The 27,166-nt window shown below is 46.3% G+C and overlaps 12 non-coding genes across 12 annotated transcripts; all 12 read left to right on the top strand.

Moving 5' to 3' along the window:
• Window positions 1–2,014: 2,014 nt before the first annotated feature.
• Window positions 2,015–2,207, top strand: LOC130321046 (U2 spliceosomal RNA). The gene has a single exon (XR_008866845.1). It is a non-coding gene; the product is annotated as a U2 spliceosomal RNA (small nuclear RNA).
• A 2,089-nt stretch (window positions 2,208–4,296) lies between these two features.
• Window positions 4,297–4,487, top strand: LOC130321051 (U2 spliceosomal RNA). Its single transcript, XR_008866848.1, has one exon. It is a non-coding gene; the product is annotated as a U2 spliceosomal RNA (small nuclear RNA).
• Window positions 4,488–6,569: 2,082 nt separating this feature from the next.
• Window positions 6,570–6,760, top strand: LOC130321025 (U2 spliceosomal RNA). Its single transcript, XR_008866829.1, has one exon. It is a non-coding gene; the product is annotated as a U2 spliceosomal RNA (small nuclear RNA).
• A 2,074-nt stretch (window positions 6,761–8,834) lies between these two features.
• Window positions 8,835–9,025, top strand: LOC130321039 (U2 spliceosomal RNA). Its single transcript, XR_008866840.1, has one exon. It is a non-coding gene; the product is annotated as a U2 spliceosomal RNA (small nuclear RNA).
• Window positions 9,026–11,126: 2,101 nt separating this feature from the next.
• LOC130321027 (U2 spliceosomal RNA) lies at window positions 11,127–11,317 on the top strand. The gene has a single exon (XR_008866831.1). It is a non-coding gene; the product is annotated as a U2 spliceosomal RNA (small nuclear RNA).
• A 2,090-nt stretch (window positions 11,318–13,407) lies between these two features.
• Window positions 13,408–13,595, top strand: LOC130321074 (U2 spliceosomal RNA). The gene has a single exon (XR_008866861.1). It is a non-coding gene; the product is annotated as a U2 spliceosomal RNA (small nuclear RNA).
• A 686-nt stretch (window positions 13,596–14,281) lies between these two features.
• LOC130321045 (U2 spliceosomal RNA) lies at window positions 14,282–14,465 on the top strand. The gene has a single exon (XR_008866844.1). It is a non-coding gene; the product is annotated as a U2 spliceosomal RNA (small nuclear RNA).
• A 2,105-nt stretch (window positions 14,466–16,570) lies between these two features.
• On the top strand, window positions 16,571–16,764 carry LOC130321030 (U2 spliceosomal RNA). The gene has a single exon (XR_008866834.1). It is a non-coding gene; the product is annotated as a U2 spliceosomal RNA (small nuclear RNA).
• Window positions 16,765–18,857: 2,093 nt separating this feature from the next.
• On the top strand, window positions 18,858–19,048 carry LOC130321015 (U2 spliceosomal RNA). The gene has a single exon (XR_008866820.1). It is a non-coding gene; the product is annotated as a U2 spliceosomal RNA (small nuclear RNA).
• A 2,098-nt stretch (window positions 19,049–21,146) lies between these two features.
• LOC130321003 (U2 spliceosomal RNA) lies at window positions 21,147–21,337 on the top strand. Its single transcript, XR_008866808.1, has one exon. It is a non-coding gene; the product is annotated as a U2 spliceosomal RNA (small nuclear RNA).
• Window positions 21,338–23,429: 2,092 nt separating this feature from the next.
• LOC130320991 (U2 spliceosomal RNA) lies at window positions 23,430–23,620 on the top strand. Its single transcript, XR_008866797.1, has one exon. It is a non-coding gene; the product is annotated as a U2 spliceosomal RNA (small nuclear RNA).
• A 2,089-nt stretch (window positions 23,621–25,709) lies between these two features.
• On the top strand, window positions 25,710–25,900 carry LOC130320979 (U2 spliceosomal RNA). The gene has a single exon (XR_008866786.1). It is a non-coding gene; the product is annotated as a U2 spliceosomal RNA (small nuclear RNA).
• Window positions 25,901–27,166: the final 1,266 nt, after the last annotated feature.

The raw sequence follows: 27,166 nt of genomic DNA, 5'->3' as shown, positions 1-27,166 counted from the left end.
CACCGCCATAGGTTGTCAAATAACCCGGATTTAACCCACACAGGTAAGTCCAATGGGGTGCAGGCATGTCCTCTATGCTTACAGCTTCCCGTGGGTGTTGGTTTGATACCGTTTGGGGACAGCCAAGGAGGCATCTGCAGGCAACAAAGGTAGGTGTGTGCTTGTGTGTGTGTTTCCTATGCAGATCCTAAGCCCAGTGTCACATGCAAGTAGGAGGAGTAAGAAGGGTTCCTGGCAAATCCGGGTTATGGATTGCATTTAAAAAGGCCCCGTGGGAGTGCAATGGGCCCCTGTCTTGCTGCTTAGCAATAATGGTATGGGTTTAGGTTCTGCTGTGTGTACTGGTGGTTGACTGCCCCCCAGCCCAGAGTGTGCATGGAAAATTGTCTGGCAGCCTCCCTGACAGCAAGCAGTGATAGTGCCCATGAAGGGGACCTTGTTGGGCCCGCCCCTTTCACGGTTATCGCTTCTCGGCCTTTTGGCTAAGATCAAGTGTAGTTCTGCTCACTTGGTCTGGCCAGAGGGTGTCTGGGGTACCCGGCTCCTTTGCCTGGGGGGATCGTCCTTCTTAACGGAGGGACTTCACCCCCCTGCTGCTATCAGGGAGCCGGCTTAGTCCCCAGACAACGGGAGGCGATCCCCACCTACCTACTTCGGTGGGGGAGGTGTCTGGACATCATGGACATGGAGGAAGATTGCGGTTTTTCTTCGGAAGGCGTGCCGCCTTTTGCGAGACTACGGAATGGAGTTCGTATTTCCCTGCTCGATGTCCGGAAGAAGGAAAGAGGCCTTGTCTTTGTCGTGGAAGAAGTGCTGTTTAAGTTGCTGGAAGTCAAGAGGGAGCAAATCCTATCCATGCTTGAGTTTCCCAGAAGTGGATACTACGACGTGGTGCTGGCTTCTGAAGAGGACTATGAGTCATTTTGGAACATATTGCAGCAAAAGAAGGTATGTCCGGTTTTGGAAGGGGTGGAGATAGTTCCACATTTCCCACGTAGAGAACGATTGGTGACTATAAGGATGTATAGCCCATATACTTCGGAGGAGGATATCGTTACCTTTTTGTCTCGATTCTGTGACAGTGTTCTGCCTAAAGGCAAGGTATTTAATCAATATGGACTATGGACCACCAAGTGGAGGTTCCATGTGAAATTTAAAATGGCAGATGGCAAGTTAGTGATCCCCCCAGGACGGTTTAAAATTGGTTCTGTGAACGGGGATCTGTATTTTTCTGGCATGCAAGATTTTTGCCGCAAATGTAAACAGTACGGTCACAGAAAGGAGGATTGCACGTTTTTGTGGTGTTTCAAGTGTCAAGAGGAGGGTCACGAGGTGGAAAATTGTCAAAAGAAAAGGAAATGCCATCTGTGTGGTGAGGAGGGCCATCTGCTTGGCTCGTGTCCTAAGAAAAAGTCTGAGAAAAATTCAGAGGAAAAGGAAGCTGTAAAAAGAAGCAGAGAGGAACCAGCTGAAGTGAAAGAACCAGAAGTGGAGCAGGTTCCAACTAGAAGACCTACAGAGCAGAAGAAGAAGAGAGAGGAGGAAGGTTATGTGCCAGTGCAGTATTTTGGTGTGCTTGGTGGTTTGTTGGAAAATTTGTCGGAAGCAGAAAGAAAAACGTTTGACAAAGATATGATGGATCTAAAGATAGGCTTGAAGAACCGGGAGGAAGAAGCTCGGGATAAAGTCTATTTTTCTTTCAAGGCAGACATGAACCGTTTTGTTGAAACGTATAAAATTCCAGGCTGGTTGGCGTCTCAAGTTAAGAAAGATATAGCAAATGGCAATATCAGTCGAGGACTGATAGACTTTCTAATGGTGTTTGCATGGAGGAAGGGGATGACCTTCTAATTTGGTTTTGTTTAATTAGAAAGTAATGTTTGGTTTTGCTATTTTATGTTGTTTCTTATTTTGTTTTTAAATGTTCTATTTTGTTTCATTAGTGTTTAAGAAAAGAAATAAAAACATGTTACCTGATGATGAACACAAAATTGAGTTCCAAATAAGATCTTGGAACTCTGAGTGAGTTCTGAGGGCTAACTTAAAAAAAAAAATCTGTTCTTATCAGTTTAATATCTGATACGTCCCCTATCTGGGGACCATATATTAAATGGATTTTTGAGAACGGGGGCCGATTTCGAAGCTTGCTTCCGTCGCCCTATGCATTGACCCGATATGGCAGTATCTTCGGGTACAGTGCACCACCCCCTTACAGGGTTAAAAAGAAAGATTCCTACTTTCATTGCTACCTGCTTGCTGGCTAGCCAGCTAGCCAGCCCTGTGGGCCTTGCTGCTGCTGCAGCCAAAAAACAAAAGGTGGTGCTGCTGCTGCTTCTGCTGCTTCTGCTTCTGCTTGTGTCTGGCCCCTGTTGGAGCGTCCAGGCACAGGACTTCTGCTGCTGCTGACTAAATGGCCTCCTTAATTGGATCATTTGAGTAGCCAGCACACCTGTGCAGGTAGGGCATGACATGATAGGCAGCTGCCTTGATAGCGGGTGGGTGCTGAATGTTCCTAATTGACAAAATAAGATTAATGCTTATGAAGAAATATAAAATCTCATCCCTTCCCCAATATCGCGCCACACCCCTACCCCTTAATTCCCTGGTTGAACGTGATGGACATATGTCTTTTTTCGACCGTACTAACTATGTAACTATGTAACATAACATGGGGGGGGGGGGTCTCCTGGCTGTTCACACAGGTGTGTCATTGCTGTACATTGACCATGCATTGCTTCTGTGGTATTGCAAAGGCAAAGACAAATGCTTCCAGCCATCCATTGCACTAATGGATTGGTCATCAGCTGGCTGTCTATGTCCCGCATCAATATAGACCAAAGTACAGAGGGTTAGGCTATGCTATTGTGCACCTACCTGATGCATCAGAAGGTGCGAGGCCCTTGCTAAATTCTGTGCACAGACTTTGAGATCTATGCTTTAGACTGTATCTAAACCTGCTCCAACATGGACTGACATTCTGGCCTACTTTCAGCCGATGCGACTTGTCTGTCGCTGAACAGTCGCTTTTTATGTATTCAGCACCTATGTATAATGTTGTAAAAATGCTCTAGAAGCTAAAGTCGCAGAAATGTCACACATATTTGGCCTGCAACTTTCTGTGCGACAAATTCAGACAGGAAAAATCAGTATAAATCCTTAGAAAATTATCCCCCAGTGTCTCCATCTGCTGGCGGTATTGAATAAGCATTGCTGCACTGATGGGGTATGCATTAGACGAAAAAAAAGAAGAAAAAGAAGAATAATACGCCCAGAAAAGAGGCGAAAAGGAGAAAAACGTAAAAAAACGTGAAAAAAAAGTAAGAGGAAGAGAAGGGAAAAAAAGGTGGAAATGGGTTTAAAAGTGATTTCGGCGGAGATATATATATATATATATATATATATATATATATATATATATATATATGCGCACACACACACATAGATATAAACGTATTCTCCGTTGAGATATTGCAGCCGCTGCTGTGTCCAGGCCCAGGAGCCTTAGCACTGTGCTGTGATGTCACTCAATACCACTGACATCACTAGGTGTAAACAACATCTCTCCTTTGCTGTGTATGTGACTATGGAGCTGTTTGGTGATGTCGTCTATTACGGCCTTCATAGAAGCAACAGGAGATTGTTGCATCCATCTTGAACCCTCAGAACTACAGTGCTATGATGTCACTCACTTCCACAGGCCTTGCAGAGTGTAAACAACAACAACCCAGCTTTGTTGTGTATGTAACCAAAGGGATTTGTGATGTCACCTAGAACCTTCACAGCAGCGACAGCTTTATGAGGAGCATCAGCACTGCTCTGCCTGAGCAGAACCATCACCGCCATAGGTTGTCAAATAACCCGGATTTAACCCACACAGGTAAGTCCAATGGGGTGCAGGCATGTCCTCTATGCTTACAGCTTCCCGTGGGTGTTGGTTTGATACCGTTTGGGGACAGCCAAGGAGGCATCTGCAGGCAACAAAGGTAGGTGTGTGCTTGTGTGTGTGTTTCCTATGCAGATCCTAAGCCCAGTGTCACATGCAAGTAGGAGGAGTAAGAAGGGTTCCTGGCAAATCCGGGTTATGGATTGCATTTAAAAAGGCCCCGTGGGAGTGCAATGGGCCCCTGTCTTGCTGCTTAGCAATAATGGTATGGGTTTAGGTTCTGCTGTGTGTACTGGTGGTTGACTGCCCCCCAGCCCAGAGTGTGCATGGAAAATTGTCTGGCAGCCTCCCTGACAGCAAGCAGTGATAGTGCCCATGAAGGGGACCTTGTTGGGCCCGCCCCTTTCACGGTTATCGCTTCTCGGCCTTTTGGCTAAGATCAAGTGTAGTATCTGTTCTTATCAGTTTAATATCTGATACGTCCCCTATCTGGGGACCATATATTAAATGGATTTTTGAGAACGGGGGCCGATTTCGAAGCTTGCTTCCGTCGCCCTATGCATTGACCCGATATGGCAGTATCTTCGGGTACAGTGCACCACCCCCTTACAGGGTTAAAAAGAAAGATTCCTACTTTCATTGCTACCTGCTTGCTGGCTAGCCAGCTAGCCAGCCCTGTGGGCCTTGCTGCTGCTGCAGCCAAAAAACAAAAGGTGGTGCTGCTGCTGCTTCTGCTGCTTCTGCTTCTGCTTGTGTCTGGCCCCTGTTGGAGCGTCCAGGCACAGGACTTCTGCTGCTGCTGACTAAATGGCCTCCTTAATTGGATCATTTGAGTAGCCAGCACACCTGTGCAGGTAGGGCATGACATGATAGGCAGCTGCCTTGATAGCGGGTGGGTGCTGAATGTTCCTAATTGACAAAATAAGATTAATGCTTATGAAGAAATATAAAATCTCATCCCTTCCCCAATATCGCGCCACACCCCTACCCCTTAATTCCCTGGTTGAACGTGATGGACATATGTCTTTTTTCGACCGTACTAACTATGTAACTATGTAACATAACATGGGGGGGGGGGGGGGTCTCCTGGCTGTTCACACAGGTGTGTCATTGCTGTACATTGACCATGCATTGCTTCTGTGGTATTGCAAAGGCAAAGACAAATGCTTCCAGCCATCCATTGCACTAATGGATTGGTCATCAGCTGGCTGTCTATGTCCCGCATCAATATAGACCAAAGTACAGAGGGTTAGGCTATGCTATTGTGCACCTACCTGATGCATCAGAAGGTGCGAGGCCCTTGCTAAATTCTGTGCACAGACTTTGAGATCTATGCTTTAGACTGTATCTAAACCTGCTCCAACATGGACTGACATTCTGGCCTACTTTCAGCCGATGCGACTTGTCTGTCGCTGAACAGTCGCTTTTTATGTATTCAGCACCTATGTATAATGTTGTAAAAATGCTCTAGAAGCTAAAGTCGCAGAAATGTCACACATATTTGGCCTGCAACTTTCTGTGCGACAAATTCAGACAGGAAAAATCAGTATAAATCCTTAGAAAATTATCCCCCAGTGTCTCCATCTGCTGGCGGTATTGAATAAGCATTGCTGCACTGATGGGGTATGCATTAGACGAAAAAAAAGAAGAAAAAGAAGAATAATACGCCCAGAAAAGAGGCGAAAAGGAGAAAAACGTAAAAAAACGTGAAAAAAAAGTAAGAGGAAGAGAAGGGAAAAAAAGGTGGAAATGGGTTTAAAAGTGATTTCGGCGGAGAAATATATATATATATATATATATATATATATATATATGCGCACACACACACATAGATATAAACGTATTCTCCGTTGAGATATTGCAGCCGCTGCTGTGTCCAGGCCCAGGAGCCTTAGCACTGTGCTGTGATGTCACTCAATACCACTGACATCACTAGGTGTAAACAACATCTCTCCTTTGCTGTGTATGTGACTATGGAGCTGTTTGGTGATGTCGTCTATTACGGCCTTCATAGAAGCAACAGGAGATTGTTGCATCCATCTTGAACCCTCAGAACTACAGTGCTATGATGTCACTCACTTCCACAGGCCTTGCAGAGTGTAAACAACAACAACCCAGCTTTGTTGTGTATGTAACCAAAGGGATTTGTGATGTCACCTAGAACCTTCACAGCAGCGACAGCTTTATGAGGAGCATCAGCACTGCTCTGCCTGAGCAGAACCATCACCGCCATAGGTTGTCAAATAACCCGGATTTAACCCACACAGGTAAGTCCAATGGGGTGCAGGCATGTCCTCTATGCTTACAGCTTCCCGTGGGTGTTGGTTTGATACCGTTTGGGGACAGCCAAGGAGGCATCTGCAGGCAACAAAGGTAGGTGTGTGCTTGTGTGTGTGTTTCCTATGCAGATCCTAAGCCCAGTGTCACATGCAAGTAGGAGGAGTAAGAAGGGTTCCTGGCAAATCCGGGTTATGGATTGCATTTAAAAAGGCCCCGTGGGAGTGCAATGGGCCCCTGTCTTGCTGCTTAGCAATAATGGTATGGGTTTAGGTTCTGCTGTGTGTACTGGTGGTTGACTGCCCCCCAGCCCAGAGTGTGCATGGAAAATTGTCTGGCAGCCTCCCTGACAGCAAGCAGTGATAGTGCCCATGAAGGGGACCTTGTTGGGCCCGCCCCTTTCACGGTTATCGCTTCTCGGCCTTTTGGCTAAGATCAAGTGTAGTATCTGTTCTTATCAGTTTAATATCTGATACGTCCCCTATCTGGGGACCATATATTAAATGGATTTTTGAGAACGGGGGCCGATTTCGAAGCTTGCTTCCGTCGCCCTATGCATTGACCCGATATGGCAGTATCTTCAGGTACAGTGCACCACCCCCTTACAGGGTTAAAAAGAAAGATTCCTACTTTCATTGCTACCTGCTTGCTGGCTAGCCAGCTAGCCAGCCCTGTGGGCCTTGCTGCTGCTGCAGCCAAAAAACAAAAGGTGGTGCTGCTGCTGCTTCTGCTGCTTCTGCTTCTGCTTGTGTCTGGCCCCTGTTGGAGCGTCCAGGCACAGGACTTCTGCTGCTGCTGACTAAATGGCCTCCTTAATTGGATCATTTGAGTAGCCAGCACACCTGTGCAGGTAGGGCATGACATGATAGGCAGCTGCCTTGATAGCGGGTGGGTGCTGAATGTTCCTAATTGACAAAATAAGATTAATGCTTATGAAGAAATATAAAATCTCATCCCTTCCCCAATATCGCGCCACACCCCTACCCCTTAATTCCCTGGTTGAACGTGATGGACATATGTCTTTTTTCGACCGTACTAACTATGTAACTATGTAACATAACATGGGGGGGGGGGGGGGGGTCTCCTGGCTGTTCACACAGGTGTGTCATTGCTGTACATTGACCATGCATTGCTTCTGTGGTATTGCAAAGGCAAAGACAAATGCTTCCAGCCATCCATTGCACTAATGGATTGGTCATCAGCTGGCTGTCTATGTCCCGCATCAATATAGACCAAAGTACAGAGGGTTAGGCTATGCTATTGTGCACCTACCTGATGCATCAGAAGGTGCGAGGCCCTTGCTAAATTCTGTGCACAGACTTTGAGATCTATGCTTTAGACTGTATCTAAACCTGCTCCAACATGGACTGACATTCTGGCCTACTTTCAGCCGATGCGACTTGTCTGTCGCTGAACAGTCGCTTTTTATGTATTCAGCACCTATGTATAATGTTGTAAAAATGCTCTAGAAGCTAAAGTCGCAGAAATGTCACACATATTTGGCCTGCAACTTTCTGTGCGACAAATTCAGACAGGAAAAATCAGTATAAATCCTTAGAAAATTATCCCCCAGTGTCTCCATCTGCTGGCGGTATTGAATAAGCATTGCTGCACTGATGGGGTATGCATTAGACGAAAAAAAAGAAGAAAAAGAAGAATAATACGCCCAGAAAAGAGGCGAAAAGGAGAAAAACGTGAAAAAAAAGTAAGAGGAAGAGAAGGGAAAAAAAGGTGGAAATGGGTTTAAAAGTGATTTCGGCGGAGAAATATATATATATATATATATATATATATATATATATGCGCACACACACACATAGATATAAACGTATTCTCCGTTGAGATATTGCAGCCGCTGCTGTGTCCAGGCCCAGGAGCCTTAGCACTGTGCTGTGATGTCACTCAATACCACTGACATCACTAGGTGTAAACAACATCTCTCCTTTGCTGTGTATGTGACTATGGAGCTGTTTGGTGATGTCGTCTATTACGGCCTTCATAGAAGCAACAGGAGATTGTTGCATCCATCTTGAACCCTCAGAACTACAGTGCTATGATGTCACTCACTTCCACAGGCCTTGCAGAGTGTAAACAACAACAACCCAGCTTTGTTGTGTATGTAACCAAAGGGATTTGTGATGTCACCTAGAACCTTCACAGCAGCGACAGCTTTATGAGGAGCATCAGCACTGCTCTGCCTGAGCAGAACCATCACCGCCATAGGTTGTCAAATAACCCGGATTTAACCCACACAGGTAAGTCCAATGGGGTGCAGGCATGTCCTCTATGCTTACAGCTTCCCGTGGGTGTTGGTTTGATACCGTTTGGGGACAGCCAAGGAGGCATCTGCAGGCAACAAAGGTAGGTGTGTGCTTGTGTGTGTGTTTCCTATGCAGATCCTAAGCCCAGTGTCACATGCAAGTAGGAGGAGTAAGAAGGGTTCCTGGCAAATCCGGGTTATGGATTGCATTTAAAAAGGCCCCGTGGGAGTGCAATGGGCCCCTGTCTTGCTGCTTAGCAATAATGGTATGGGTTTAGGTTCTGCTGTGTGTACTGGTGGTTGACTGCCCCCCAGCCCAGAGTGTGCATGGAAAATTGTCTGGCAGCCTCCCTGACAGCAAGCAGTGATAGTGCCCATGAAGGGGACCTTGTTGGGCCCGCCCCTTTCACGGTTATCGCTTCTCGGCCTTTTGGCTAAGATCAAGTGTAGTATCTGTTCTTATCAGTTTAATATCTGATACGTCCCCTATCTGGGGACCATATATTAAATGGATTTTTGAGAACGGGGGCCGATTTCGAAGCTTGCTTCCGTCGCCCTATGCATTGACCCGATATGGCAGTATCTTCGGGTACAGTGCACCACCCCCTTACAGGGTTAAAAAGAAAGATTCCTACTTTCATTGCTACCTGCTTGCTGGCTAGCCAGCTAGCCAGCCCTGTGGGCCTTGCTGCTGCTGCAGCCAAAAAACAAAAGGTGGTGCTGCTGCTGCTTCTGCTGCTTCTGCTTGTGTCTGGCCCCTGTTGGAGCGTCCAGGCACAGGACTTCTGCTGCTGCTGACTAAATGGCCTCCTTAATTGGATCATTTGAGTAGCCAGCACACCTGTGCAGGTAGGGCATGACATGATAGGCAGCTGCCTTGATAGCGGGTGGGTGCTGAATGTTCCTAATTGACAAAATAAGATTAATGCTTATGAAGAAATATAAAATCTCATCCCTTCCCCAATATCGCGCCACACCCCTACCCCTTAATTCCCTGGTTGAACGTGATGGACATATGTCTTTTTTCGACCGTACTAACTATGTAACTATGTAACATAACATGGGGGGGGGGGGGGGGGGGGTCTCCTGGCTGTTCACACAGGTGTGTCATTGCTGTACATTGACCATGCATTGCTTCTGTGGTATTGCAAAGGCAAAGACAAATGCTTCCAGCCATCCATTGCACTAATGGATTGGTCATCAGCTGGCTGGTCTATGTCCCGCATCAATATAGACCAAAGTACAGAGGGTTAGGCTATGCTATTGTGCACCTACCTGATGCATCAGAAGGTGCGAGGCCCTTGCTAAATTCTGTGCACAGACTTTGAGATCTATGCTTTAGACTGTATCTAAACCTGCTCCAACATGGACTGACATTCTGGCCTACTTTCAGCCGATGCGACTTGTCTGTCGCTGAACAGTCGCTTTTTATGTATTCAGCACCTATGTATAATGTTGTAAAAATGCTCTAGAAGCTAAAGTCGCAGAAATGTCACACATATTTGGCCTGCAACTTTCTGTGCGACAAATTCAGACAGGAAAAATCAGTATAAATCCTTAGAAAATTATCCCCCAGTGTCTCCATCTGCTGGCGGTATTGAATAAGCATTGCTGCACTGATGGGGTATGCATTAGACGAAAAAAAAGAAGAAAAAGAAGAATAATACGCCCAGAAAAGAGGCGAAAAGGAGAAAAACGTAAAAAAACGTGAAAAAAAGTAAGAGGAAGAGAAGGGAAAAAAAGGTGGAAATGGGTTTAAAAGTGATTTCGGCGGAGAAATATATATATATATATATATATATATATATATATATATATATATATATATATATGCGCACACACACACATAGATATAAACGTATTCTCCGTTGAGATATTGCAGCCGCTGCTGTGTCCAGGCCCAGGAGCCTTAGCACTGTGCTGTGATGTCACTCAATACCACTGACATCACTAGGTGTAAACAACATCTCTCCTTTGCTGTGTATGTGACTATGGAGCTGTTTGGTGATGTCGTCTATTACGGCCTTCATAGAAGCAACAGGAGATTGTTGCATCCATCTTGAACCCTCAGAACTACAGTGCTATGATGTCACTCACTTCCACAGGCCTTGCAGAGTGTAAACAACAACAACCCAGCTTTGTTGTGTATGTAACCACAAAGGGATTTGTGATGTCACCTAGAACCTTCACAGCAGCGACAGCTTTATGAGGAGCATCAGCACTGCTCTGCCTGAGCAGAACCATCACCGCCATAGGTTGTCAAATAACCCGGATTTAACCCACACAGGTAAGTCCAATGGGGTGCAGGCATGTCCTCTATGCTTACAGCTTCCCGTGGGTGTTGGTTTGATACCGTTTGGGGACAGCCAAGGAGGCATCTGCAGGCAACAAAGGTAGGTGTGTGCTTGTGTGTGTGTTTCCTATGCAGATCCTAAGCCCAGTGTCACATGCAAGTAGGAGGAGTAAGAAGGGTTCCTGGCAAATCCGGGTTATGGATTGCATTTAAAAAGGCCCCGTGGGAGTGCAATGGGCCCCTGTCTTGCTGCTTAGCAATAATGGTATGGGTTTAGGTTCTGCTGTGTGTACTGGTGGTTGACTGCCCCCCAGCCCAGAGTGTGCATGGAAAATTGTCTGGCAGCCTCCCTGACAGCAAGCAGTGATAGTGCCCATGAAGGGGACCTTGTTGGGCCCGCCCCTTTCACGGTTATCGCTTCTCGGCCTTTTGGCTAAGATCAAGTGTAGTATCTGTTCTTATCAGTTTAATATCTGATACGTCCCCTATCTGGGGACCATATATTAAATGGATTTTTGAGAACGGGGGCCGATTTCGAAGCTTGCTTCCGTCGCCCTATGCATTGACCCGATATGGCAGTATCTTCGGGTACAGTGCACCACCCCCTTACAGGGTTAAAAAGAAAGATTCCTACTTTCATTGCTACCTGCTTGCTGGCTAGCCAGCTAGCCAGCCCTGTGGGCCTTGCTGCTGCTGCAGCCAAAAAACAAAAGGTGGTGCTGCTGCTGCTTCTGCTGCTTCTGCTTGTGTCTGGCCCCTGTTGGAGCGTCCAGGCACAGGACTTCTGCTGCTGCTGACTAAATGGCCTCCTTAATTGGATCATTTGAGTAGCCAGCACACCTGTGCAGGTAGGGCATGACATGATAGGCAGCTGCCTTGATAGCGGGTGGGTGCTGAATGTTCCTAATTGACAAAATAAGATTAATGCTTATGAAGAAATATAAAATCTCATCCCTTCCCCAATATCGCGCCACACCCCTACCCCTTAATTCCCTGGTTGAACGTGATGGACATATGTCTTTTTTCGACCGTACTAACTATGTAACTATGTAACATAACATGGGGGGGGGGGGGGGGGGGTCTCCTGGCTGTTCACACAGGTGTGTCATTGCTGTACATTGACCATGCATTGCTTCTGTGGTATTGCAAAGGCAAAGACAAATGCTTCCAGCCATCCATTGCACTAATGGATTGGTCATCAGCTGGCTGTCTATGTCCCGCATCAATATAGACCAAAGTACAGAGGGTTAGGCTATGCTATTGTGCACCTACCTGATGCATCAGAAGGTGCGAGGCCCTTGCTAAATTCTGTGCACAGACTTTGAGATCTATGCTTTAGACTGTATCTAAACCTGCTCCAACATGGACTGACATTCTGGCCTACTTTCAGCCGATGCGACTTGTCTGTCGCTGAACAGTCGCTTTTTATGTATTCAGCACCTATGTATAATGTTGTAAAAATGCTCTAGAAGCTAAAGTCGCAGAAATGTCACACATATTTGGCCTGCAACTTTCTGTGCGACAAATTCAGACAGGAAAAATCAGTATAAATCCTTAGAAAATTATCCCCCAGTGTCTCCATCTGCTGGTGGTATTGAATAAGCATTGCTGCACTGATGGGGTATGCATTAGACGAAAAAAAAGAAGAAAAAGAAGAATAATACGCCCAGAAAAGAGGCGAAAAGGAGAAAAACGTAAAAAAACGTGAAAAAAAAGTAAGAGGAAGAGAAGGGAAAAAAAGGTGGAAATGGGTTTAAAAGTGATTTCGGCGGAGAAATATATATATATATATATATATATATATATATATATATATATATGCGCACACACACACATAGATATAAACGTATTCTCCGTTGAGATATTGCAGCCGCTGCTGTGTCCAGGCCCAGGAGCCTTAGCACTGTGCTGTGATGTCACTCAATACCACTGACATCACTAGGTGTAAACAACATCTCTCCTTTGCTGTGTATGTGACTATGGAGCTGTTTGGTGATGTCGTCTATTACGGCCTTCATAGAAGCAACAGGAGATTGTTGCATCCATCTTGAACCCTCAGAACTACAGTGCTATGATGTCACTCACTTCCACAGGCCTTGCAGAGTGTAAACAACAACAACCCAGCTTTGTTGTGTATGTAACCACAAAGGGATTTGTGATGTCACCTAGAACCTTCACAGCAGCGACAGCTTTATGAGGAGCATCAGCACTGCTCTGCCTGAGCAGAACCATCACCGCCATAGGTTGTCAAATAACCCGGATTTAACCCACACAGGTAAGTCCAATGGGGTGCAGGCATGTCCTCTATGCTTACAGCTTCCCGTGGGTGTTGGTTTGATACCGTTTGGGGACAGCCAAGGAGGCATCTGCAGGCAACAAAGGTAGGTGTGTGCTTGTGTGTGTGTTTCCTATGCAGATCCTAAGCCCAGTGTCACATGCAAGTAGGAGGAGTAAGAAGGGTTCCTGGCAAATCCGGGTTATGGATTGCATTTAAAAAGGCCCCGTGGGAGTGCAATGGGCCCCTGTCTTGCTGCTTAGCAATAATGGTATGGGTTTAGGTTCTGCTGTGTGTACTGTTGGTTGACTGCCCCCCAGCCCAGAGTGTGCATGGAAAATTGTCTGGCAGCCTCCCTGACAGCAAGCAGTGATAGTGCCCATGAAGGGGACCTTGTTGGGCCCGCCCCTTTCACGGTTATCGCTTCTCGGCCTTTTGGCTAAGATCAAGTGTAGTATCTGTTCTTATCAGTTTTTCATGCCGGTGGACAGTAACGCCGGTATGGGGCTGGTGGGGATGGGTGCTGCATGGAGGATGCAGGTGTACCAGGGCTTTCCGGGGCTGGTTCTGAGGAATCAGCTCGACGGCTGCCCCGATGTGACCTGTTCCCTCCGGGTCTCGCCATGAGGCTGAGAGGGTCTAGAGCCGAGGTACTTTTGTGCCTCGGGGAGTGGTGACCCCGAGGTGCCGAAACTCACTGGGAGGATAGACTCACTGAGTTGAAGCACGGGCACCATAATCTCTTCACCTTGTGGCACTCACCTCTTGATTCCCGGCCTTCTGGCTAGGATCAGAGAAATTTTTATAGATCCGGCCGGATGTCCGGGCAGTATATCTGCACACATTCACTTATTTATTTCTTTTTTGTCTCACTGTGTCACTTTTTGCGTGTTGTGTGTTCACAGGATTGGTCAGGATGCGGTAGCCCTTCTGGGTGTCCCTCCTGGCGGTCTAGGGGAGGTGTGTGTGGCCATTAGGTTCCGCACCTCCCTGCAAACACCCCGGGTACTCCTGCTTTTGCAGGGTACCTACCGTAATCGGCTCTGCGGGCAGATACCTTGGCTAACGCCAAGGGGGATGCCGGGAGCATTTGTGGTCCCCTAGTAGCTTCGGCGAAAAGGGACATCGAACCTGGAACCTCGCAGGTACCTTTTGGTCCGGAGGCGAAGGGTAAGGTTTGTTGGGGGGCCTCTCTCCTATCGGAGAAGGGCTTGCGATAGACCGCATCCTTTGTGCACGTTTTTTTAGTGTAACACGTTTGCACTTTTTCTTGCACTTTGGGTGAATCGAAAGCACGTTCCTCGGCTTTAGATAAAAAAAAAAATCTGTTCTTATCAGTTTAATATCTGATACGTCCCCTATCTGGGGACCATATATTAAATGGATTTTTGAGAACGGGGGCCGATTTCGAAGCTTGCTTCCGTCGCCCTATGCATTGACCCGATATGGCAGTATCTTCGGGTACAGTGCACCACCCCCTTACAGGGTTAAAAAGAAAGATTCCTACTTTCATTGCTACCTGCTTGCTGGCTAGCCAGCTAGCCAGCCCTGTGGGCCTTGCTGCTGCTGCAGCCAAAAAACAAAAGGTGGTGCTGCTGCTGCTTCTGCTGCTTCTGCTGCTTCTGCTTCTGCTTGTGTCTGGCCCCTGTTGGAGCGTCCAGGCACAGGACTTCTGCTGCTGCTGACTAAATGGCCTCCTTAATTGGATCATTTGAGTAGCCAGCACACCTGTGCAGGTAGGGCATGACATGATAGGCAGCTGCCTTGATAGCGGGTGGGTGCTGAATGTTCCTAATTGACAAAATAAGATTAATGCTTATGAAGAAATATAAAATCTCATCCCTTCCCCAATATCGCGCCACACCCCTACCCCTTAATTCCCTGGTTGAACGTGATGGACATATGTCTTTTTTCGACCGTACTAACTATGTAACTATGTAACATAACATGGGGGGGGGGGGGGGGGGGTCTCCTGGCTGTTCACACAGGTGTGTCATTGCTGTACATTGACCATGCATTGCTTCTGTGGTATTGCAAAGGCAAAGACAAATGCTTCCAGCCATCCATTGCACTAATGGATTGGTCATCAGCTGGCTGTCTATGTCCCGCATCAATATAGACCAAAGTACAGAGGGTTAGGCTATGCTATAGTGCACCTACCTGATGCATCAGAAGGTGCGAGGCCCTTGCTAAATTCTGTGCACAGACTTTGAGATCTATGCTTTAGACTGTATCTAAACCTGCTCCAACATGGACTGACATTCTGGCCTACTTTCAGCCGATGCGACTTGTCTGTCGCTGAACAGTCGCTTTTTATGTATTCAGCACCTATGTATAATGTTGTAAAAATGCTCTAGAAGCTAAAGTCGCAGAAATGTCACACATATTTGGCCTGCAACTTTCTGTGCGACAAATTCAGACAGGAAAAATCAGTATAAATCCTTAGAAAATTATCCCCCAGTGTCTCCATCTGCTGGCGGTATTGAATAAGCATTGCTGCACTGATGGGGTATGCATTAGACGAAAAAAAAGAAGAAAAAGAAGAATAATACGCCCAGAAAAGAGGCGAAAAGGAGAAAAACGTAAAAAAACGTGAAAAAAAAGTAAGAGGAAGAGAAGGGAAAAAAAGGTGGAAATGGGTTTAAAAGTGATTTCGGCGGAGAAATATATATATATATATATATATATATATATATATATATATATATATGCGCACACACACACATAGATATAAACGTATTCTCCGTTGAGATATTGCAGCCGCTGCTGTGTCCAGGCCCAGGAGCCTTAGCACTGTGCTGTGATGTCACTCAATACCACTGACATCACTAGGTGTAAACAACATCTCTCCTTTGCTGTGTATGTGACTATGGAGCTGTTTGGTGATGTCGTCTATTACGGCCTTCATAGAAGCAACAGGAGATTGTTGCATCCATCTTGAACCCTCAGAACTACAGTGCTATGATGTCACTCACTTCCACAGGCCTTGCAGAGTGTAAACAACAACAACCCAGCTTTGTTGTGTATGTAACCAAAGGGATTTGTGATGTCACCTAGAACCTTCACAGCAGCGACAGCTTTATGAGGAGCATCAGCACTGCTCTGCCTGAGCAGAACCATCACCGCCATAGGTTGTCAAATAACCCGGATTTAACCCACACAGGTAAGTCCAATGGGGTGCAGGCATGTCCTCTATGCTTACAGCTTCCCGTGGGTGTTGGTTTGATACCGTTTGGGGACAGCCAAGGAGGCATCTGCAGGCAACAAAGGTAGGTGTGTGCTTGTGTGTGTGTTTCCTATGCAGATCCTAAGCCCAGTGTCACATGCAAGTAGGAGGAGTAAGAAGGGTTCCTGGCAAATCCGGGTTATGGATTGCATTTAAAAAGGCCCCGTGGGAGTGCAATGGGCCCCTGTCTTGCTGCTTAGCAATAATGGTATGGGTTTAGGTTCTGCTGTGTGTACTGGTGGTTGACTGCCCCCCAGCCCAGAGTGTGCATGGAAAATTGTCTGGCAGCCTCCCTGACAGCAAGCAGTGATAGTGCCCATGAAGGGGACCTTGTTGGGCCCGCCCCTTTCACGGTTATCGCTTCTCGGCCTTTTGGCTAAGATCAAGTGTAGTATCTGTTGTTCTTATCAGTTTAATATCTGATACGTCCCCTATCTGGGGACCATATATTAAATGGATTTTTGAGAACGGGGGCCGATTTCGAAGCTTGCTTCCGTCGCCCTATGCATTGACCCGATATGGCAGTATCTTCGGGTACAGTGCACCACCCCCTTACAGGGTTAAAAAGAAAGATTCCTACTTTCATTGCTACCTGCTTGCTGGCTAGCCAGCTAGCCAGCCCTGTGGGCCTTGCTGCTGCTGCAGCCAAAAAACAAAAGGTGGTGCTGCTGCTGCTTCTGCTGCTTCTGCTTCTGCTTGTGTCTGGCCCCTGTTGGAGCGTCCAGGCACAGGACTTCTGCTGCTGCTGACTAAATGGCCTCCTTAATTGGATCATTTGAGTAGCCAGCACACCTGTGCAGGTAGGGCATGACATGATAGGCAGCTGCCTTGATAGCGGGTGGGTGCTGAATGTTCCTAATTGACAAAATAAGATTAATGCTTATGAAGAAATATAAAATCTCATCCCTTCCCCAATATCGCGCCACACCCCTACCCCTTAATTCCCTGGTTGAACGTGATGGACATATGTCTTTTTTCGACCGTACTAACTATGTAACTATGTAACATAACATGGGGGGGGGGGGGGGTCTCCTGGCTGTTCACACAGGTGTGTCATTGCTGTACATTGACCATGCATTGCTTCTGTGGTATTGCAAAGGCAAAGACAAATGCTTCCAGCCATCCATTGCACTAATGGATTGGTCATCAGCTGGCTGTCTATGTCCCGCATCAATATAGACCAAAGTACAGAGGGTTAGGCTATGCTATTGTGCACCTACCTGATGCATCAGAAGGTGCGAGGCCCTTGCTAAATTCTGTGCACAGACTTTGAGATCTATGCTTTAGACTGTATCTAAACCTGCTCCAACATGGACTGACATTCTGGCCTACTTTCAGCCGATGCGACTTGTCTGTCGCTGAACAGTCGCTTTTTATGTATTCAGCACCTATGTATAATGTTGTAAAAATGCTCTAGAAGCTAAAGTCGCAGAAATGTCACACATATTTGGCCTGCAACTTTCTGTGCGACAAATTCAGACAGGAAAAATCAGTATAAATCCTTAGAAAATTATCCCCCAGTGTCTCCATCTGCTGGCGGTATTGAATAAGCATTGCTGCACTGATGGGGTATGCATTAGACGAAAAAAAAGAAGAAAAAGAAGAATAATACGCCCAGAAAAGAGGCGAAAAGGAGAAAAACGTAAAAAAACGTGAAAAAAAAGTAAGAGGAAGAGAAGGGAAAAAAAGGTGGAAATGGGTTTAAAAGTGATTTCGGCGGAGAATATATATATATATATATATATATATATATATATATATATATATATATGCGCACACACACACATAGATATAAACGTATTCTCCGTTGAGATATTGCAGCCGCTGCTGTGTCCAGGCCCAGGAGCCTTAGCACTGTGCTGTGATGTCACTCAATACCACTGACATCACTAGGTGTAAACAACATCTCTCCTTTGCTGTGTATGTGACTATGGAGCTGTTTGGTGATGTCGTCTATTACGGCCTTCATAGAAGCAACAGGAGATTGTTGCATCCATCTTGAACCCTCAGAACTACAGTGCTATGATGTCACTCACTTCCACAGGCCTTGCAGAGTGTAAACAACAACAACCCAGCTTTGTTGTGTATGTAACCAAAGGGATTTGTGATGTCACCTAGAACCTTCACAGCAGCGACAGCTTTATGAGGAGCATCAGCACTGCTCTGCCTGAGCAGAACCATCACCGCCATAGGTTGTCAAATAACCCGGATTTAACCCACACAGGTAAGTCCAATGGGGTGCAGGCATGTCCTCTATGCTTACAGCTTCCCGTGGGTGTTGGTTTGATACCGTTTGGGGACAGCCAAGGAGGCATCTGCAGGCAACAAAGGTAGGTGTGTGCTTGTGTGTGTGTTTCCTATGCAGATCCTAAGCCCAGTGTCACATGCAAGTAGGAGGAGTAAGAAGGGTTCCTGGCAAATCCGGGTTATGGATTGCATTTAAAAAGGCCCCGTGGGAGTGCAATGGGCCCCTGTCTTGCTGCTTAGCAATAATGGTATGGGTTTAGGTTCTGCTGTGTGTACTGGTGGTTGACTGCCCCCCAGCCCAGAGTGTGCATGGAAAATTGTCTGGCAGCCTCCCTGACAGCAAGCAGTGATAGTGCCCATGAAGGGGACCTTGTTGGGCCCGCCCCTTTCACGGTTATCGCTTCTCGGCCTTTTGGCTAAGATCAAGTGTAGTATCTGTTCTTATCAGTTTAATATCTGATACGTCCCCTATCTGGGGACCATATATTAAATGGATTTTTGAGAACGGGGGCCGATTTCGAAGCTTGCTTCCGTCGCCCTATGCATTGACCCGATATGGCAGTATCTTCGGGTACAGTGCACCACCCCCTTACAGGGTTAAAAAGAAAGATTCCTACTTTCATTGCTACCTGCTTGCTGGCTAGCCAGCTAGCCAGCCCTGTGGGCCTTGCTGCTGCTGCAGCCAAAAAACAAAAGTGGTGCTGCTGCTGCTTCTGCTGCTTCTGCTTCTGCTTCTGCTTGTGTCTGGCCCCTGTTGGAGCGTCCAGGCACAGGACTTCTGCTGCTGCTGACTAAATGGCCTCCTTAATTGGATCATTTGAGTAGCCAGCACACCTGTGCAGGTAGGGCATGACATGATAGGCAGCTGCCTTGATAGCGGGTGGGTGCTGAATGTTCCTAATTGACAAAATAAGATTAATGCTTATGAAGAAATATAAAATCTCATCCCTTCCCCAATATCGCGCCACACCCCTACCCCTTAATTCCCTGGTTGAACGTGATGGACATATGTCTTTTTTCGACCGTACTAACTATGTAACTATGTAACATAACATGGGGGGGGGGGGGGGGTCTCCTGGCTGTTCACACAGGTGTGTCATTGCTGTACATTGACCATGCATTGCTTCTGTGGTATTGCAAAGGCAAAGACAAATGCTTCCAGCCATCCATTGCACTAATGGATTGGTCATCAGCTGGCTGTCTATGTCCCGCATCAATATAGACCAAAGTACAGAGGGTTAGGCTATGCTATTGTGCACCTACCTGATGCATCAGAAGGTGCGAGGCCCTTGCTAAATTCTGTGCACAGACTTTGAGATCTATGCTTTAGACTGTATCTAAACCTGCTCCAACATGGACTGACATTCTGGCCTACTTTCAGCCGATGCGACTTGTCTGTCGCTGAACAGTCGCTTTTTATGTATTCAGCACCTATGTATAATGTTGTAAAAATGCTCTAGAAGCTAAAGTCGCAGAAATGTCACACATATTTGGCCTGCAACTTTCTGTGCGACAAATTCAGACAGGAAAAATCAGTATAAATCCTTAGAAAATTATCCCCCAGTGTCTCCATCTGCTGGCGGTATTGAATAAGCATTGCTGCACTGATGGGGTATGCATTAGACGAAAAAAAAGAAGAAAAAGAAGAATAATACGCCCAGAAAAGAGGCGAAAAGGAGAAAAACGTAAAAAAACGTGAAAAAAAAGTAAGAGGAAGAGAAGGGAAAAAAAGGTGGAAATGGGTTTAAAAGTGATTTCGGCGGAGAAATATATATATATATATATATATATATATATATATATATATATATATGCGCACACACACACATAGATATAAACGTATTCTCCGTTGAGATATTGCAGCCGCTGCTGTGTCCAGGCCCAGGAGCCTTAGCACTGTGCTGTGATGTCACTCAATACCACTGACATCACTAGGTGTAAACAACATCTCTCCTTTGCTGTGTATGTGACTATGGAGCTGTTTGGTGATGTCGTCTATTACGGCCTTCATAGAAGCAACAGGAGATTGTTGCATCCATCTTGAACCCTCAGAACTACAGTGCTATGATGTCACTCACTTCCACAGGCCTTGCAGAGTGTAAACAACAACAACCCAGCTTTGTTGTGTATGTAACCAAAGGGATTTGTGATGTCACCTAGAACCTTCACAGCAGCGACAGCTTTATGAGGAGCATCAGCACTGCTCTGCCTGAGCAGAACCATCACCGCCATAGGTTGTCAAATAACCCGGATTTAACCCACACAGGTAAGTCCAATGGGGTGCAGGCATGTCCTCTATGCTTACAGCTTCCCGTGGGTGTTGGTTTGATACCGTTTGGGGACAGCCAAGGAGGCATCTGCAGGCAACAAAGGTAGGTGTGTGCTTGTGTGTGTGTTTCCTATGCAGATCCTAAGCCCAGTGTCACATGCAAGTAGGAGGAGTAAGAAGGGTTCCTGGCAAATCCGGGTTATGGATTGCATTTAAAAAGGCCCCGTGGGAGTGCAATGGGCCCCTGTCTTGCTGCTTAGCAATAATGGTATGGGTTTAGGTTCTGCTGTGTGTACTGGTGGTTGACTGCCCCCCAGCCCAGAGTGTGCATGGAAAATTGTCTGGCAGCCTCCCTGACAGCAAGCAGTGATAGTGCCCATGAAGGGGACCTTGTTGGGCCCGCCCCTTTCACGGTTATCGCTTCTCGGCCTTTTGGCTAAGATCAAGTGTAGTATCTGTTCTTATCAGTTTAATATCTGATACGTCCCCTATCTGGGGACCATATATTAAATGGATTTTTGAGAACGGGGGCCGATTTCGAAGCTTGCTTCCGTCGCCCTATGCATTGACCCGATATGGCAGTATCTTCGGGTACAGTGCACCACCCCCTTACAGGGTTAAAAAGAAAGATTCCTACTTTCATTGCTACCTGCTTGCTGGCTAGCCAGCTAGCCAGCCCTGTGGGCCTTGCTGCTGCTGCAGCCAAAAAACAAAAGGTGGTGCTGCTGCTGCTTCTGCTGCTTCTGCTTCTGCTTGTGTCTGGCCCCTGTTGGAGCGTCCAGGCACAGGACTTCTGCTGCTGCTGACTAAATGGCCTCCTTAATTGGATCATTTGAGTAGCCAGCACACCTGTGCAGGTAGGGCATGACATGATAGGCAGCTGCCTTGATAGCGGGTGGGTGCTGAATGTTCCTAATTGACAAAATAAGATTAATGCTTATGAAGAAATATAAAATCTCATCCCTTCCCCAATATCGCGCCACACCCCTACCCCTTAATTCCCTGGTTGAACGTGATGGACATATGTCTTTTTTCGACCGTACTAACTATGTAACTATGTAACATAACATGGGGGGGGGGGGGGGTCTCCTGGCTGTTCACACAGGTGTGTCATTGCTGTACATTGACCATGCATTGCTTCTGTGGTATTGCAAAGGCAAAGACAAATGCTTCCAGCCATCCATTGCACTAATGGATTGGTCATCAGCTGGCTGTCTATGTCCCGCATCAATATAGACCAAAGTACAGAGGGTTAGGCTATGCTATTGTGCACCTACCTGATGCATCAGAAGGTGCGAGGCCCTTGCTAAATTCTGTGCACAGACTTTGAGATCTATGCTTTAGACTGTATCTAAACCTGCTCCAACATGGACTGACATTCTGGCCTACTTTCAGCCGATGCGACTTGTCTGTCGCTGAACAGTCGCTTTTTATGTATTCAGCACCTATGTATAATGTTGTAAAAATGCTCTAGAAGCTAAAGTCGCAGAAATGTCACACATATTTGGCCTGCAACTTTCTGTGCGACAAATTCAGACAGGAAAAATCAGTATAAATCCTTAGAAAATTATCCCCCAGTGTCTCCATCTGCTGGCGGTATTGAATAAGCATTGCTGCACTGATGGGGTATGCATTAGACGAAAAAAAAGAAGAAAAAGAAGAATAATACGCCCAGAAAAGAGGCGAAAAGGAGAAAAACGTAAAAAAACGTGAAAAAAAAGTAAGAGGAAGAGAAGGGAAAAAAAGGTGGAAATGGGTTTAAAAGTGATTTCGGCGGAGAAATATATATATATATATATATATATATATATATATATATATATATATGCGCACACACACACATAGATATAAACGTATTCTCCGTTGAGATATTGCAGCCGCTGCTGTGTCCAGGCCCAGGAGCCTTAGCACTGTGCTGTGATGTCACTCAATACCACTGACATCACTAGGTGTAAACAACATCTCTCCTTTGCTGTGTATGTGACTATGGAGCTGTTTGGTGATGTCGTCTATTACGGCCTTCATAGAAGCAACAGGAGATTGTTGCATCCATCTTGAACCCTCAGAACTACAGTGCTATGATGTCACTCACTTCCACAGGCCTTGCAGAGTGTAAACAACAACAACCCAGCTTTGTTGTGTATGTAACCAAAGGGATTTGTGATGTCACCTAGAACCTTCACAGCAGCGACAGCTTTATGAGGAGCATCAGCACTGCTCTGCCTGAGCAGAACCATCACCGCCATAGGTTGTCAAATAACCCGGATTTAACCCACACAGGTAAGTCCAATGGGGTGCAGGCATGTCCTCTATGCTTACAGCTTCCCGTGGGTGTTGGTTTGATACCGTTTGGGGACAGCCAAGGAGGCATCTGCAGGCAACAAAGGTAGGTGTGTGCTTGTGTGTGTGTTTCCTATGCAGATCCTAAGCCCAGTGTCACATGCAAGTAGGAGGAGTAAGAAGGGTTCCTGGCAAATCCGGGTTATGGATTGCATTTAAAAAGGCCCCGTGGGAGTGCAATGGGCCCCTGTCTTGCTGCTTAGCAATAATGGTATGGGTTTAGGTTCTGCTGTGTGTACTGGTGGTTGACTGCCCCCCAGCCCAGAGTGTGCATGGAAAATTGTCTGGCAGCCTCCCTGACAGCAAGCAGTGATAGTGCCCATGAAGGGGACCTTGTTGGGCCCGCCCCTTTCACGGTTATCGCTTCTCGGCCTTTTGGCTAAGATCAAGTGTAGTATCTGTTCTTATCAGTTTAATATCTGATACGTCCCCTATCTGGGGACCATATATTAAATGGATTTTTGAGAACGGGGGCCGATTTCGAAGCTTGCTTCCGTCGCCCTATGCATTGACCCGATATGGCAGTATCTTCGGGTACAGTGCACCACCCCCTTACAGGGTTAAAAAGAAAGATTCCTACTTTCATTGCTACCTGCTTGCTGGCTAGCCAGCTAGCCAGCCCTGTGGGCCTTGCTGCTGCTGCAGCCAAAAAACAAAAGGTGGTGCTGCTGCTGCTTCTGCTGCTTCTGCTTCTGCTTGTGTCTGGCCCCTGTTGGAGCGTCCAGGCACAGGACTTCTGCTGCTGCTGACTAAATGGCCTCCTTAATTGGATCATTTGAGTAGCCAGCACACCTGTGCAGGTAGGGCATGACATGATAGGCAGCTGCCTTGATAGCGGGTGGGTGCTGAATGTTCCTAATTGACAAAATAAGATTAATGCTTATGAAGAAATATAAAATCTCATCCCTTCCCCAATATCGCGCCACACCCCTACCCCTTAATTCCCTGGTTGAACGTGATGGACATATGTCTTTTTTCGACCGTACTAACTATGTAACTATGTAACATAACATGGGGGGGGGGGGGGGTCTCCTGGCTGTTCACACAGGTGTGTCATTGCTGTACATTGACCATGCATTGCTTCTGTGGTATTGCAAAGGCAAAGACAAATGCTTCCAGCCATCCATTGCACTAATGGATTGGTCATCAGCTGGCTGTCTATGTCCCGCATCAATATAGACCAAAGTACAGAGGGTTAGGCTATGCTATTGTGCACCTACCTGATGCATCAGAAGGTGCGAGGCCCTTGCTAAATTCTGTGCACAGACTTTGAGATCTATGCTTTAGACTGTATCTAAACCTGCTCCAACATGGACTGACATTCTGGCCTACTTTCAGCCGATGCGACTTGTCTGTCGCTGAACAGTCGCTTTTTATGTATTCAGCACCTATGTATAATGTTGTAAAAATGCTCTAGAAGCTAAAGTCGCAGAAATGTCACACATATTTGGCCTGCAACTTTCTGTGCGACAAATTCAGACAGGAAAAATCAGTATAAATCCTTAGAAAATTATCCCCCAGTGTCTCCATCTGCTGGCGGTATTGAATAAGCATTGCTGCACTGATGGGGTATGCATTAGACGAAAAAAAAGAAGAAAAAGAAGAATAATACGCCCAGAAAAGAGGCGAAAAGGAGAAAAACGTAAAAAAACGTGAAAAAAAAGTAAGAGGAAGAGAAGGGAAAAAAAGGTGGAAATGGGTTTAAAAGTGATTTCGGCGGAGAATATATATATATATATATATATATATATATATATATATATATATGCGCACACACACACATAGATATAAACGTATTCTCCGTTGAGATATTGCAGCCGCTGCTGTGTCCAGGCCCAGGAGCCTTAGCACTGTGCTGTGATGTCACTCAATACCACTGACATCACTAGGTGTAAACAACATCTCTCCTTTGCTGTGTATGTGACTATGGAGCTGTTTGGTGATGTCGTCTATTACGGCCTTCATAGAAGCAACAGGAGATTGTTGCATCCATCTTGAACCCTCAGAACTACAGTGCTATGATGTCACTCACTTCCACAGGCCTTGCAGAGTGTAAACAACAACAACCCAGCTTTGTTGTGTATGTAACCAAAGGGATTTGTGATGTCACCTAGAACCTTCACAGCAGCGACAGCTTTATGAGGAGCATCAGCACTGCTCTGCCTGAGCAGAACCATCACCGCCATAGGTTGTCAAATAACCCGGATTTAACCCACACAGGTAAGTCCAATGGGGTGCAGGCATGTCCTCTATGCTTACAGCTTCCCGTGGGTGTTGGTTTGATACCGTTTGGGGACAGCCAAGGAGGCATCTGCAGGCAACAAAGGTAGGTGTGTGCTTGTGTGTGTGTTTCCTATGCAGATCCTAAGCCCAGTGTCACATGCAAGTAGGAGGAGTAAGAAGGGTTCCTGGCAAATCCGGGTTATGGATTGCATTTAAAAAGGCCCCGTGGGAGTGCAATGGGCCCCTGTCTTGCTGCTTAGCAATAATGGTATGGGTTTAGGTTCTGCTGTGTGTACTGGTGGTTGACTGCCCCCCAGCCCAGAGTGTGCATGGAAAATTGTCTGGCAGCCTCCCTGACAGCAAGCAGTGATAGTGCCCATGAAGGGGACCTTGTTGGGCCCGCCCCTTTCACGGTTATCGCTTCTCGGCCTTTTGGCTAAGATCAAGTGTAGTATCTGTTCTTATCAGTTTAATATCTGATACGTCCCCTATCTGGGGACCATATATTAAATGGATTTTTGAGAACGGGGGCCGATTTCGAAGCTTGCTTCCGTCGCCCTATGCATTGACCCGATATGGCAGTATCTTCGGGTACAGTGCACCACCCCCTTACAGGGTTAAAAAGAAAGATTCCTACTTTCATTGCTACCTGCTTGCTGGCTAGCCAGCTAGCCAGCCCTGTGGGCCTTGCTGCTGCTGCAGCCAAAAAACAAAAGGTGGTGCTGCTGCTTCTGCTGCTTCTGCTTCTGCTTGTGTCTGGCCCCTGTTGGAGCGTCCAGGCACAGGACTTCTGCTGCTGCTGACTAAATGGCCTCCTTAATTGGATCATTTGAGTAGCCAGCACACCTGTGCAGGTAGGGCATGACATGATAGGCAGCTGCCTTGATAGCGGGTGGGTGCTGAATGTTCCTAATTGACAAAATAAGATTAATGCTTATGAAGAAATATAAAATCTCATCCCTTCCCCAATATCGCGCCACACCCCTACCCCTTAATTCCCTGGTTGAACGTGATGGACATATGTCTTTTTTCGACCGTACTAACTATGTAACTATGTAACATAACATGGGGGGGGGGGGTCTCCTGGCTGTTCACACAGGTGTGTCATTGCTGTACATTGACCATGCATTGCTTCTGTGGTATTGCAAAGGCAAAGACAAATGCTTCCAGCCATCCATTGCACTAATGGATTGGTCATCAGCTGGCTGTCTATGTCCCGCATCAATATAGACCAAAGTACAGAGGGTTAGGCTATGCTATTGTGCACCTACCTGATGCATCAGAAGGTGCGAGGCCCTTGCTAAATTCTGTGCACAGACTTTGAGATCTATGCTTTAGACTGTATCTAAACCTGCTCCAACATGGACTGACATTCTGGCCTACTTTCAGCCGATGCGACTTGTCTGTCGCTGAACAGTCGCTTTTTATGTATTCAGCACCTATGTATAATGTTGTAAAAATGCTCTAGAAGCTAAAGTCGCAGAAATGTCACACATATTTGGCCTGCAACTTTCTGTGCGACAAATTCAGACAGGAAAAATCAGTATAAATCCTTAGAAAATTATCCCCCAGTGTCTCCATCTGCTGGCGGTATTGAATAAGCATTGCTGCACTGATGGGGTATGCATTAGACGAAAAAAAAGAAGAAAAAGAAGAATAATACGCCCAGAAAAGAGGCGAAAAGGAGAAAAACGTAAAAAAACGTGAAAAAAAAGTAAGAGGAAGAGAAGGGAAAAAAAGGTGGAAATGGGTTTAAAAGTGATTTCGGCGGAGAAATATATATATATATATATATATATATATATATATATATATATATATGCGCACACACACACATAGATATAAACGTATTCTCCGTTGAGATATTGCAGCC

Source organism: Hyla sarda, unplaced genomic scaffold, assembly GCF_029499605.1.
Source record: "Hyla sarda isolate aHylSar1 unplaced genomic scaffold, aHylSar1.hap1 scaffold_223, whole genome shotgun sequence".
Classification (NCBI taxonomy): domain Eukaryota; kingdom Metazoa; phylum Chordata; class Amphibia; order Anura; family Hylidae; genus Hyla; species Hyla sarda.
The sequence above is the reverse complement of the archived record's forward strand: the minus strand, read 5'-3'. Positions and strand labels throughout refer to the sequence as shown.